We start from the raw sequence: 13,111 nt of genomic DNA, 5'->3' as shown, positions 1-13,111 counted from the left end.
TAAAAACAACCAACTTGGCTAACTACGGTTCTAACTATAATAATTTCTTCTAGTTGTTTTACTCTTAAATGTAAACATTAAACGCAGCAGACTAATTCTCAAAGAAAATAGTAGCAGTTTATAAAATGTTGAAACTTTAAAATAATACTACAACAAAATTTACACGAAGTCTAAAATCAATGTACATTCTGTAATATATATATGTTAAAATATCACATTTATTGTTTATAAAATTAAAATTAAACACAGAATACGTGTTAATTTTATCATATAATTTTGCAATCATATTAACGGCAGAAATGAGAGAACGTTGGTATATTAAAGAGGATGAACCGATACAACAAAGAATTTGGACGACAATAAAGGAACTCCGAATTTTCAACGTCTCGAAATATCTAAGAGTTCTTGCGAACTGCTTTCATGTAATTGAATTTCGTACGTGCTCGTGACATTACGGATTAATCCTTTTATTTTGTGTATTCGTGCTGAGAATCACAGAATGGAGGCGCCATAATGGAGGCATTTAAATTGCAACGAGACTTGGTACAAATTATTTTTATAATCTAAACAAATCTACAAATAGTGGTAAATTTTGAAAAAAAATCACAAAAAGTAAGTTAAAAAAGTATACCAATCATACATCAATTTTTTTTAATTTTTAACAAAATAATATTCAAAAATATAGAAAATATTACAAAGCTAAAAATGTTTCAAAAAAATTGCAACAAAAAATAGTAGAAAAAGTTATTGATTATTCTATCCTCTCCAATCGCATCACAAGTTCCTGTTCACATAAAAACATATTGATAATGAAAAAAAAATATCAAAATGCATCATGCAGAATAACAATGCTCGGGCAACTCATCTATTTCGTTTTTACGAATTTCAAAACTTAATCAGTCGCATGCAGAAAGTTCCCACAAAATTCAACGGCCGCACTCTTTCTTCAGCTATCTCCTTGAATATCACCTTATCGTCCTTCAAATAATCCCGACAATCTTTCAAACTTTTTATCGCGATTCTTTCTCAGTGACACCGACAAATCGCCAGACATCTCTTCAGCCGGAATAAAATCCTGGCGCGATTTTGAAGTCTTTGACAAGGACTCCTCGTACTATGGTGCTTCAAGATCTAGGAGTCGCTAAAATAAAAATAGAATGGCCGTGAAGCATGGTGCCAGAGTTCAACAGAGGAAAACGACGCAGACTCTCGTTAGTCTTCGTTCGATCCGCCAAGACTAACGGAAAATATTTGAATATGCTGAGCTCTTATCGTCAAGTTTTCTGCATCGAGGCGTACCGCACGGAGGCTACGAAGGTGCCGAGGCAAAAGCAGACAAATTTATGACGAGCGATTTGCCCGGAGAAAGTTCCCCGTCTCTTGGCACGGCTATTCAGCTCGACCTTAATGGACGCGTTTTGAAGTAAACGAGCAAACAAACCCAAGAATGCATTTGTTCTCGCGAGCATCGCTGCTCGCCTTAAACCGACGACAATCGCGAGCGTCCAACGAGAACGCGTCGCTATAAATTTTCACGAAGGAGACGCAAGAAATGAAGATGCAGCGGGATTATGTGAAGACTCCGTAAGACGCTGCAGGACGTTACATGAGTTTATAAGATTCGGCGGAGTGTTCGTAACAATAGGAAAATAAGCTCCACGGAATTTCAGTGACATTGTAACAAGCTCGTGAGAAGTTTACGTAACTATGCAATGATTTAACTGTGCAAATTTGAGATGTAGAATACAAATAGATTCAGAGAGAACGCGTGCAACTCACTATCGAAATTCAAAAATATATACTCAAAAAATTTTTTAGATACCAAAAGTGTAATCGTTAAGTGCATCTTTGATATGTAATGAACACATAATGAAACACTTTAGCTCTATTATTTTCTTGTTCACATCTCTTGTTCACAATCATTTAACCTGACATCAAACTCTCATGCATTTCACGCGTTGTAATCTACGGATAAACATAGATTAGGTTAACCAGGAAATTGTGTCTGGCGTTGTAGACAGGTACTTCCTGCCTGAGCCTCGACGTCTCCCCTGATCTGTAATCGCATTGCCGACGTTTCCTATTAAGTTTATGGATTGTAACCTTCGTTTGATATCGACTTTATGTGAAATCCGTAGTATTTGGAACATTTCACTTTGCGAAATAGCTGGTAACCAATATTTTATTTACTTCATATACACTTCGCACTTTTTTCCCAGAGTTTTTACCATGAATCATATATTTCGAACTATATGTACGTGTCTGTGTCATTATATGCACCGCAATGTTCGTTTGATTAAATTTCATACCCACTGACGAAGCTCATCTCCTGTTTTTCGAGACGAGCACAAAATACTTGTTTACTTGCTGTACCGCTTTACAGAACTTCGCTTACTCTCCGGCAACGAGAGAGAGAGAGAGAGATCTCGAAGAGTAAATTGCGTTATACCTCGAGCCGCAGGCCTTATAAATACTTACGGCACAAGTTTAAGTAGAAGTCTTCATTTTTGCTGTATTTTCTTTTGCTCTATCAACCTCCGTTTGTGCCAATATTCTATATCAAGATAAGATTGAGTTTTCATAGATACGAAAAATCGCGCCGATGAAAGACCACTGAAATATAACGCGCAATAATAATTAACGTGTAATTAAAATTAAAATAACTTTTAATTAAATTTAGCTTAATTGGATCACGTAGTATATTGTAAATATTAAATGCACTATTAATTATCGAATATATTTAATATCAATTACAATTATTGTAATATCTAAAATAGAAATTTATTTTAATTTTTCGTTGAATTTTTAATAATTTGTAAATTTGCGTATTTCAGTAAAGCATAGAAATTTAGTAATAAATTCTAACGCGTCACGTATGCAGCCAATCTCAGCAATTGAATCTCTACGTAATCTGAAAACTTCCGTAATCATCTGCATCTATATCTAGATACGTTAAAAGCCAAAGTGAATTGAGACCAAAGTTTCTCTTCATGTCGGACCATATTACCCAGCCTTACTACTCACCGGAATTAGCCGTGAACTAAAGGCATTCGCGCTGAATTTCTCTCGTCTTTCGCGCCATATCTTTTTATTCCTCAACAAACGTAACGACATTTTGCATCCTGCCTGTAGGCCAAACTGTTCAAATCTCGATGAATGTACGCTTGGCTGGTTGTTCCGTTGCGGGGTGGTACGCGCGGGATTATGGGGGCGGAATAGTTAATTAAGTTTCTGATGGTCACGGGGGAGAAGCGGCCACCCGGTGAATCATGCCAGGTAGTAGAGTCAAGGGGCGGTTGGAGGCGAGGTGAACGGTATACCGGTGGCTTCTGCCAATGTGTTCTGCAGCAGGGGGATATACGAGATACGTGCGGCTCGTAATTACGATCTGCCACCTTCGCCGCTATCGGGTTTAACCATTGGTAAATAAAATCGACGATAGAGACGCGGACATCGCATGTCAGCGCTTTATACATCTGCCACTTATTATACGGTTTTATCTCTCGTCACCATTTTTTCCGAGTACAATTACCAAGTCCGCGCAAAAATCGCGCCGAGCGTTTCCAGCGTGGTTAAGCAACCGAAATGCGCATTCGGTAGCAAACAAACAATCGTGTCAACAAATAAAAGTATTATCGCCACACGTGCAATTATAAAAATTCAAATTGTTTCATACTACAATAATACAGCATATTATTTCTATTATTGCATTGTTCTTCTTTTTAACATTTTGTAAAATAAATTAACAAATTCAAATTATCTACAATTGCCAATTACGCAGCAGAATTCTATGTTGTTTTTTTTTGTGTGGAAAGTAAAAAGTCGTAGTCCCTTGCTCAGAATCTGAAAAATGTAAAAAAAAAGTCAGTGCGGTTAAATTAAATCACGGATAGAATCGCGCCGATTGGCTCTGCAGATTTCATAGCTAAACCCCGTCTACTTCTTAAACCGAATTAGAAGACTGGGCCCATGAATAAATTCAACGCCAAGGCTCGTACGAATTTAACAGTCGTCGCCTCGAATAATCTTTAATGAGGGAGCTTTCCAGACCAACCAGCACGGCATTGAGGCGACAAGTTCTCATTATTATTCTATTAGTACGCGCTGAGACGGTGCTAAGCGAGTCCAATTAAGTGCAATCGAGTATGCGTCATGCGCATCGGTATACATTGAATTGAATGTTTTCGCGGAATATTATGCGGAAGTCTCAAGAATATGATCGATGCAAAACTTGGCGCGCTATATTGACGACACTAGAATGCTCCGATATTGGAACATTGTGCATACAGGACGTTTGTAATTCAGATGTCTCGAGTATTGCTATTGACATTCATATCAGATGTAGTCGAATATGTATGTACCATACTCTTCCGTATAATGAGAGTAGAAAATTACTCATAACTTTCAACACGGAAATATATATTTATACTTTGTATGCAGAGAAGATCTCATATATATACTCTCTGCATAGCAAACATAGAAAAATCACAAATGAAAGAGAAAAATAAACAAATTTCACGATTTAATTCAATTCACGTTAAACTATGAAAATATAACATAATTTCGCAATAATATAATATAATTGTTGCACTGCACAATTGTAAAACAAGATAAACTCGATTTGCCGAGGTCGCTAAAAGCACCATAACACGCACTCAGTGATATTACTGACGATATTAATGGCCACTCTAATTGCATTCGGCACACGTGATAAGCTGAAGATAAGAGTGTCCGATCAGTCGGAGACTAAATCAGATTATCCATATCTCAAGTATTTCCAGTAAGTCGTTCACATCCGTGGTAGCCCCTTTGAGCTTAAGTAGCCATAACTCAGCCTGCAGACCATATCAGTCGGCAATATCCCAGTAATAAATTAAATCAACGAAGATAATCCAGATGGAGTCTGCTCTATACCCATAGGGTTGCTCGAGAGCCGATATCATAATGGACCATGTAACACCACCTACGCTTGGTATAACCTTCTACCAACTCCGCTTCTCTGTTCCCAATTCGCCAATGTATATCTTAAACATGCGTATGTACATACCGTGAATGTGAACGACTTGGAGAGAAGCATCGACCGGAATTACTTCTGGAGATTGCGAGATGGAAAAAATCCCTTTGCTCGGCATCTGAAAAAAATCAACATCAACATAACGCAATCAAATATCGAACGTTCAATGTCAATGAGTAATATAGATAAAATAATACAATTTACATTCTTGCTCTTTTCCGTATAATTTTTTTATATTTATCGGCCGTTACTTCTCTCCGTGAGAAAAGTTGTAAGAATGTGTTCTTATATCTACATTTTGTGCGCCAAAAAATTTATTTTACAATGCAAGATGTACGTTTTTCATTTTGCTCGCATAATATCGCAATGACAGTTAGCTGCGTTAAGATTGTCATCATCTCGATGCATATCCCTTTGTATTGCTCTTCAAGTACAATGGCGAAATAACTCATCTCAGGTTTACGGAACATCCATTTGTCCCATATTCCAGAGTACACGTTTGTCTTACCGGTGCTACGGGCAAACGTTTACAAGCGCATTTCCATCGGTCTCAACACGAGGCATGTATGACACAAGTCAAATGCGTCTATATGTCAGGCGACCATTTTTCTTGATAAATCGATGCACTCGTGTCATCTCCGTTCACGAGAGATAAAGGAGATAGAGAACGCGACATCGACTGTTGAGAAGTGAAGGAGTCACGAAGTGCGCCGGCATGCGCTCAAGTTATGCATGAAAATGGTTCTGAAAAGATCGGGAAGAAAAGCAAAAGACCCAACGACGTGCAAAAAGCTTTCACGAGAACACGAAAAATTATTATGACTTCGAGAATTATGAATCTCATTGCATCTCTCTGATTTCACGGAATATATAGAAAAGAATAATTTATTGAGGATCAAACGTTAATTATGGTGTATTTCTGAGAATCGAGAACCTTGATGGAATTGTACGGCTTACATTTTGTAATCGAAACCGCTTTATAGCAAAAAGGGGGAGGGGAAAGAAAAAGAGAGCGACGCGGGAGAAAGTTTCTCGTACGAGGACGAATTAAAAACTTCTTGGACGAAAGCGGGGTCGGAGATCGAGACGAGGGAGCGAAGACCCTTTTTACGCGAAATGAAACGAGATCTATATACGGCGGATGGAGAGCGGTTTCGCGAAAAAGTTTTTATTGGACGTAGTAGCGAGATACGGTACGGTAGTTATCTCCGGGGTACGCTGCCTTACGCTGGCTACCTTAGCTCCCTGACACGGTAATCGACATTCTTTTATTTATGAAGTAGTAGAAAGTCCAAATGGTTTTACACGCGTACAAGATTTGATTTACTATATTTTTAATTCGTCGCAAACACAGCGCTCGCACACCGAGATACGATAGAAACGTGTGTAACGCGCAAACATTGAATATAGTTGTTCAAATGCATTCATCCCAGTAGAAGAAATTGGTACTTCGTGTATAAGCGATTGCATTCACCTTTCAATCGCAGCCGTCATTAAGACTGCTCTCAGTAAAATGAGCGATGCTCGTGAATGAGAAAAAGAATCGCGATACCAAATCCAATTTTTTTTTTCAAGACGTCGGCACGTAGTACTTCTAGTACGCGCTAGGAGAGGCTTTTGATATAAAGGTACAATGCATAAAGACTGGGTAGAAGAAAGAAGGCGTGCGCCATTAAAATCGCATTCATTTGTTGAAGTCTCTGGAAATCTCTTTCCTTCCACTAAAAGCACAGTTATCGGGAAGCGGCATTATGCACACATGTGCACACAGATATACAAAAAAAAAATCAATCGATTATTGAAGCCTTTGCAAACGTATTAGAGACTTTATCAAAACATCGGATTACCTTTAACATCGTGCTTGAATACACAATTAAAATAAGTTCTAAGAAAGTTCTTTCCGGAAGCGCTAATTAAAGACCACTTGCAGAATAGTGACAATTTTATACAGCGAAACTCACGCAGACATAACGGCTACGTTTTAAATTATGTTTGTTATCTCGCACGCCAAATAATTGACACTAACTAAACTACAACTGCACAGTAAGAATACGTTGAGTTACACAGCCATCAAAGTATACGCTTTACGCTCCCGGAAAGAAGTATAATAGGTCTCTTTGGGATGTCGTGCAATTTCCCGATAGTAATATAATACGTCCAGGATGATTTTCGACTTCTCCCATGATTCCTCTGGCAACGCGGAACAAAGGCGGGGTCCGTCGGTATTGTTTGATGAATTACAAGGGAATAGAAACCGAGGGACATCTCCCACCGGTAATGTAACTCTACGACGATGCGTTTGAAGTACTTCGTAAGCCGTAGACCAATTACTGTCGCATGCACTGTATCCCATGCAAATCCCTTTTTCAGTAATAATAATCTAACGACAATAGATACTGCGGCTGTATGTGTATGCTTCAGTCTATTGTTCCGATCTAGTGGAAGTTTAATCGAAGAACTTATTGTTAGCAGCAATTCTGTTCTGTTCGAGTATACGAGATAATCGAATGTAAATATATTTATTTGAATAATAAATGCACTCACTGCTGCATTATGATTGTGCTTGTTTACTTAATAATACAGTAAATAAACTTCACTACATCTTGAGATCGTGCAAACTTTCAATAATTTTTGTAACATAAATAATTAAGAACATTATTGTACAAGCTCGGCAACACTAAATGCGCTACCTTCGCTTTACATAATTTATATGTAAAGGATTATCATTTTCTGATGTTGTTTTTAGTTCAAAGTGCAGCGTAGCACAATGTTTCACGTTGCATTATGTTGTGTTAATTTTCGAGGTTAATGCGGTATAATATAATCCCACTTACTGGCTGCATTTAAGACGCGTGCTTGGCGTGGCAAGAAATAAATATTTTATACAGAGAGAGAGAGAGAGAGAGAGAGAGAGAGAGAGAGAGAGAGAGAGAGAAAAGAAGAGAAGAGAAGAGAAAGACAGAAAGCTTTTGCATTCAAATTAATCTAGTGCCTCTCAAAAGATTTTCATAATTACAAAATTTTTTAAAAATTTATCCATTCATTTGTGACCCTAATTAATTGCAGCTTTAATAATGTCGTTCGTTATAAATTTTCTACAATCGATTACTGAAATGTATACAATAATAAATTTATATAACGATTTTAATGATAAATTTAATATAATATTTTAATTAATGTTTTAATGTTTTTATTAATTAGACGTTCCTTTTTAATTTTGAAACAAATCGAGATCCTTATTATGAATGTATGAAATGTTCAAATCACAAGTTTAACGCTGAAATCTAAATGAAGTAAATTATTGTACATTAGTTACATAAAGCGTTAAACCGATACAATGCGTGTTTACAATTTCTAGAAATACAAACACACATCTATTTATCAAATATTCATCGCGCTACAAACAAGAACTCGGCGCAACGATAAACTGAAATATCCCGCTGGTAAATCGTTGCACGGCCATTTGCTAGGAAAACAATTTTTGTGTTCCAGCGTCCCACCGAAAATCTACAGCGCACGCCGGTCAGTAATTTTATTATGGTTCTAACACACGTTCTACTCTTGAACCGATGGTCCCCGGCAAATCCTGGCATTAACGTCGCGGAATAATCTTTTGAGCCATCCAGCACTTCCTGACCAACCGACTCTAATTTATCTGAGATTTACCTGACCGCGTACGTGGTCACTTTTTTTAATCCCGAACAAAACGTATGTGCTGACAACTCTCGTTAAATATTACATTAAAACTTTATTCAACAGAAAATTTTTTTTTTAATTTAACAAAATAATTTTAAAATAACAAATATATATTTTATACGCGAGTAAAAAATAAAAGCTATATTTAATTTATATTCGCTCTGTTCTGCGAAGAGAGAAATAACACGTGCTGTTATAACGAGATTTGTATTTCACGTATAAACACTTGCGCGCTCATTCTCAAACTGAGATTTATGTAAATAGCTAGCTCGACCGAAAATACCTGAACATCCGCACTTTCAGACAGGCTTGAAAATTCAGCACGCATTATTCAAATACCACGCGAAGGAGGGGCACTCAGGCGGACGAAGACGAAGAGGTGATCACGGCAAGTTAAGAGAAATTTGTCGGGAATGAGTCACGAAATAGCTGTCGGCTACAGTTACCGTCGCAATTTTCCCTGCGGCCGTGATAAAGTTTATCGAGCGTAATCGTGAAAGATTCATGAACGACTCGTTCGGCGGTCACCTGCTTATACTATGTACAAACATGACTTTCGATTTGCCGTCCGAAGCGGCGTGTCGACAACTCTGTTACGTTCGCATGCTTGTTCGGGAAATATTGCCACAGAGATGTTACCTCCAGTTGAGAGTCTGAATACCGCTGAATTCAGTTTTCAGGAACTTCATAATTTCTATTACCGCTCCGTGTCGAGCGAGGCGGCTTATCCCGTTACGCAAAAATTTCACGCATAAAAGTTTGCATAGTTGACGAAATCTCTTTCGCGTAGTTATCCTAGCGCACTTCCGGATGCACTTCCGGCGAACAGGAGAATTGTTATTCATACGATATAGAAAAGCGGTTCACGGTGGCGACGGCCCATGTATGTATATTCGCATCCGCACCTGGGTGCGGTTTTGTCTGTTGTGGAGAAAAAACGACGTGTACGAAGAAAAACTAGCGAAACGGAAGGCAAAGAAATTTTATTCGTTCCCGAAGCTACGCCAATCTCGATCGCAGCTCCTCGCAAGAGCGTGGCCGCCGTTCCTCGTGAATATATAAATTTCGTGTCTAGTGGAAATTGCGCCTCCGCTCCCGGAGTACCTTTCACCCATCTTTCTTGCTTCGGTATTTCGTCCTGAGCGTGACAAAAATGAATAAAGCGCACTTTGTGTCGTCGCGAACCGTTTCCAGCGTGTTCCAAGTGCACTGATTAAAATGACACGCCTCGTTAGGCCGTGTCAGTTTTTTCTCCACTCTGACCAGCATCTCCGTGGACGGAAACCAGATGATGGAAGAAGGGAAAAATGTCAAGTTATGCGTAGTGTATTAAATTGTTATGATTACTCAGCGTTACACAGCGACACTAGACTTTTTAATCATAGCTCATCAGCGAGAAGCAGAGCAGAGCGGAGTAAAAGTAGTTATACATTCTAGCAGGATCTAATTTAGTACGATAATACGACAAAGCTCTCTGAAAATTAATACACAGTTCACAAGTGCATAAAATATAAGATGTTCTTATAAAATCATGATTGATAGCATAGCAAAAATTTAATTTAGAAGAAAAAAAGGGTATAATAAAAATCTTGGACATCACCGGTAATTTCGCAACAGTTAGCATATTTTATTTCTCGAACTACTGAGCTGGTAATTTGGCAACTTACTGGTCGGGCTAACGCGTCTGTACGCCGGTTGGAATATTAACGACATGTGAAGTAAAACAGTTTACAGTGCTCGGCATGCATATAATTACGACAGCGTCTAGTTTACCGTCGCACTCGCGAGCAACAACGATGAGCAACTAATTAGCAACTTTGGTGGACGGTCGTCTCTAGCGAGAAACAGAGAGGGTGAAAACTGGCGACGCGTCGAGTGCGTGATCGCCTGAAGTGGTATGTGTGTTCTCTGCAATGTACAAACATTCATTTACAATGGGGGATGTAAATCATGGTGCAATTAAGTTAACAGCAAGCGCGTTCAAATAACATTCATCGTTACGCACCTCGAGTGAAACGCGACGATGGTAATTACTGCAATTGGGTAAAATCGATCCATGACTAAAATATTGGCAAGTTTTTTTCTGTCGCGTGGACGGTGCAAAATGTAATTTATAGACACTTCTGATAGCTGTAACGGCTGTGACTGCTAAATGAGATATTTCATAAGAATTGTTTTCCATAAATTTTCCAAAAATTGAAACACAACTGTACATGAATCAAAATGCATTCACGCGCGCAATACGTTCGAATAATATAGAATAATATTTTACAAATGTGGTAAAAAATTACGAGGTGCAAGGTGCAAGAAGCTAAAGGGAAAATACACGGTACAGCAATTCACATCCACTCGACGGACAGCTCCGGGTGTTCTGAAAAAAGGAGACATCGATAGTCGATAGCCCACTATTCGCAACTCGTGGAAAGTTGCTACTGCGCGAAGATATTCCCGGACAAGCCAAAAAGACAGTATGAGGCTGGTTGTTACCCACTTCGCCCGACCACCCTTTATACCGCGACGAGAAAGTAAAGAGTCAAAGAGGTGTAGCGGAGGGGATAGCAGTTCCAGAGAATAGCCTCGCATTTGGTTACCCCGGCCGGAGCCATGAATATCTATCGAGTCGATTCGGCACTCTTGCAGGATGCATGTAGCTAGGTATCAGGATCTCGAGTACGTATTAGAATGGTATTCAGTTTGCGCCCCGCTCGTTCACGTACAATGCCTTCAATTGTCGGTCGAATTTCGCGCGCTTCTATTTTCTACGCTACGGAGGGATATCGAACGGAAAGTGGAGGAAAATGGAGTGAGTAAGAATATGTATTGCAACTAAGGAGCAGTTTGTAGACATTTGAGGAAACGGGCTCTTACGACAATGACGTCCACAAAAGAATTGCGTATTTTTCTTTCGCATTTTGTGTAACCGTAGAAAACTCGGAAATAAAAAAATTATTCGATCATTGCGTACGACGTATACTCATTTTGTGGAGGGCCGAATTGTTATTTCCAAACCAAGATATTCCAAAACGTACACTTTTTAAGATCATTTTAACGACTGAATGACCATATAAACGGCTTCGATGAACAAAAGGCTCGAATTTATTCCACTCTGCGGAGCGTGTGGTGTTATAGCGCGTCCCACTTTCGGAAAGAACTGGATCACTTTGTTTTCACGAGCAATGAGCGATCGCACGCGAGACCCGTGATCAATTTATCGACTGGCTTCCTAAAAATCAATCGATCTTGTGATATTTATGAGATTCTTATATAATACTGATCGTTTGTGTAACTGCAATAAATATATGGCATAAGAAACACGTCTACTCTATTCGCGATTATTTCTTTTTACGATTCTACCGCTATGTTATTATTAATCGATACTCTTTCAGTCGGAATGCACTTTAAACTCACTCGTTTCTCGGTGCTTTCTTGGAAAACAGCTTCCAAAAATATCCGCGGTTTCCAAGATAATGCAATACCGTAGTCGTGCAATTCTCGCTATGGCAATGCCCAAAGTTATTTTTCGAAAGCTTCGGTTCCCTGCCTCGCTCCGCTCCCGAGGCGGAATACGGAAGAGAATTTGTTGTCTTCCAACTCGCCCCTGATATACGCAATAACTCCCGCAATAAAAACACGGGCAATAACTCGGTCATACTGGCGGTACGCAAGACAAGGACGAAAAGCGGGTAACGGAAGGGGAATAAAAATTCAGAAAACGGGGTAAAGAGCGAGAAAGAGAACAAACAAAAATGTCGGCAGGAAGAGGGCTGGAAGGGCAGGGTGGCATGAAGTTTCGCGCTATTTGAGACAGGAAATCGAAAGAAAGGATAAATGGAGGAAGAATGGCGAGGACGAGATGGAAGATGCAGGAGTCGGTATGCCGGTGGCAGATACGAAAGTCAAGACAAGAGCTTTCATACCGCCATTGAGGCAGATTTCGAGGAGCGCGGGTCGGCTGGCTGAAACGATAAGAATTTAATATGGACGTACTTCTGCCTTTATCAGACTTTATAACGTAATTACCTCGGAATACAGCCGGCATTGTTCGAATCACGTTTAATGCGACTTGGTTCGATATGCTCTCTCTCTCTATTATTTCTCGATGACATTTATGAAAACCACACGTGATGTTTAGTGTACTTACCGTTATGTAATATCGATAAAGTGTCAGGAAGTTTTCTCAAATTCTCCAATTTCTAAATAGAGCGCTCGTAATATCACGCAGTATCCGTCCCTACCTCGATTCGTCCGTGGCAATATCAAAATGTGTACATGCTTTCTCTCTCTCTAGGGAAAGACAATCTGGATATTGAATTCTGGCAACGTACAAAAAATAAGGAAACGAATTTTATTTCGGAACACTGTGAGTAGGTATATATCTCTCGGTCGCCGTCTTGTTCCCCT

General features: G+C 39.1%; 1 protein-coding gene across 7 annotated transcripts in view; it reads right to left on the bottom strand.

Moving 5' to 3' along the window:
* Positions 1-13,111, bottom strand: part of LOC105676519 (TWiK family of potassium channels protein 7) — a 246,918-nt gene that overhangs the window by 70,400 nt on the left and 163,407 nt on the right. For 6 of the 7 annotated variants that reach the window (XM_012374493.2, XM_067351932.1, XM_067351933.1 and 3 more), the window contains one exon: positions 5,048-5,132. The exons of the other annotated variant lie outside the window; for it this stretch is intronic. The gene's annotated coding sequence lies outside the window, so the exon portion shown is untranslated. The remainder of the gene's footprint in view (positions 1-5,047; positions 5,133-13,111) is intronic. 7 annotated transcript variants of the gene reach the window in all.

Source organism: Linepithema humile, chromosome 3 (assembly GCF_040581485.1).
Source record: "Linepithema humile isolate Giens D197 chromosome 3, Lhum_UNIL_v1.0, whole genome shotgun sequence".
NCBI classification, from domain to species: Eukaryota; Metazoa; Arthropoda; class Insecta; order Hymenoptera; family Formicidae; genus Linepithema; species Linepithema humile.
Note: the sequence above shows the minus strand (reverse complement) of the source record. Positions and strands in the feature narration are given on the sequence as shown.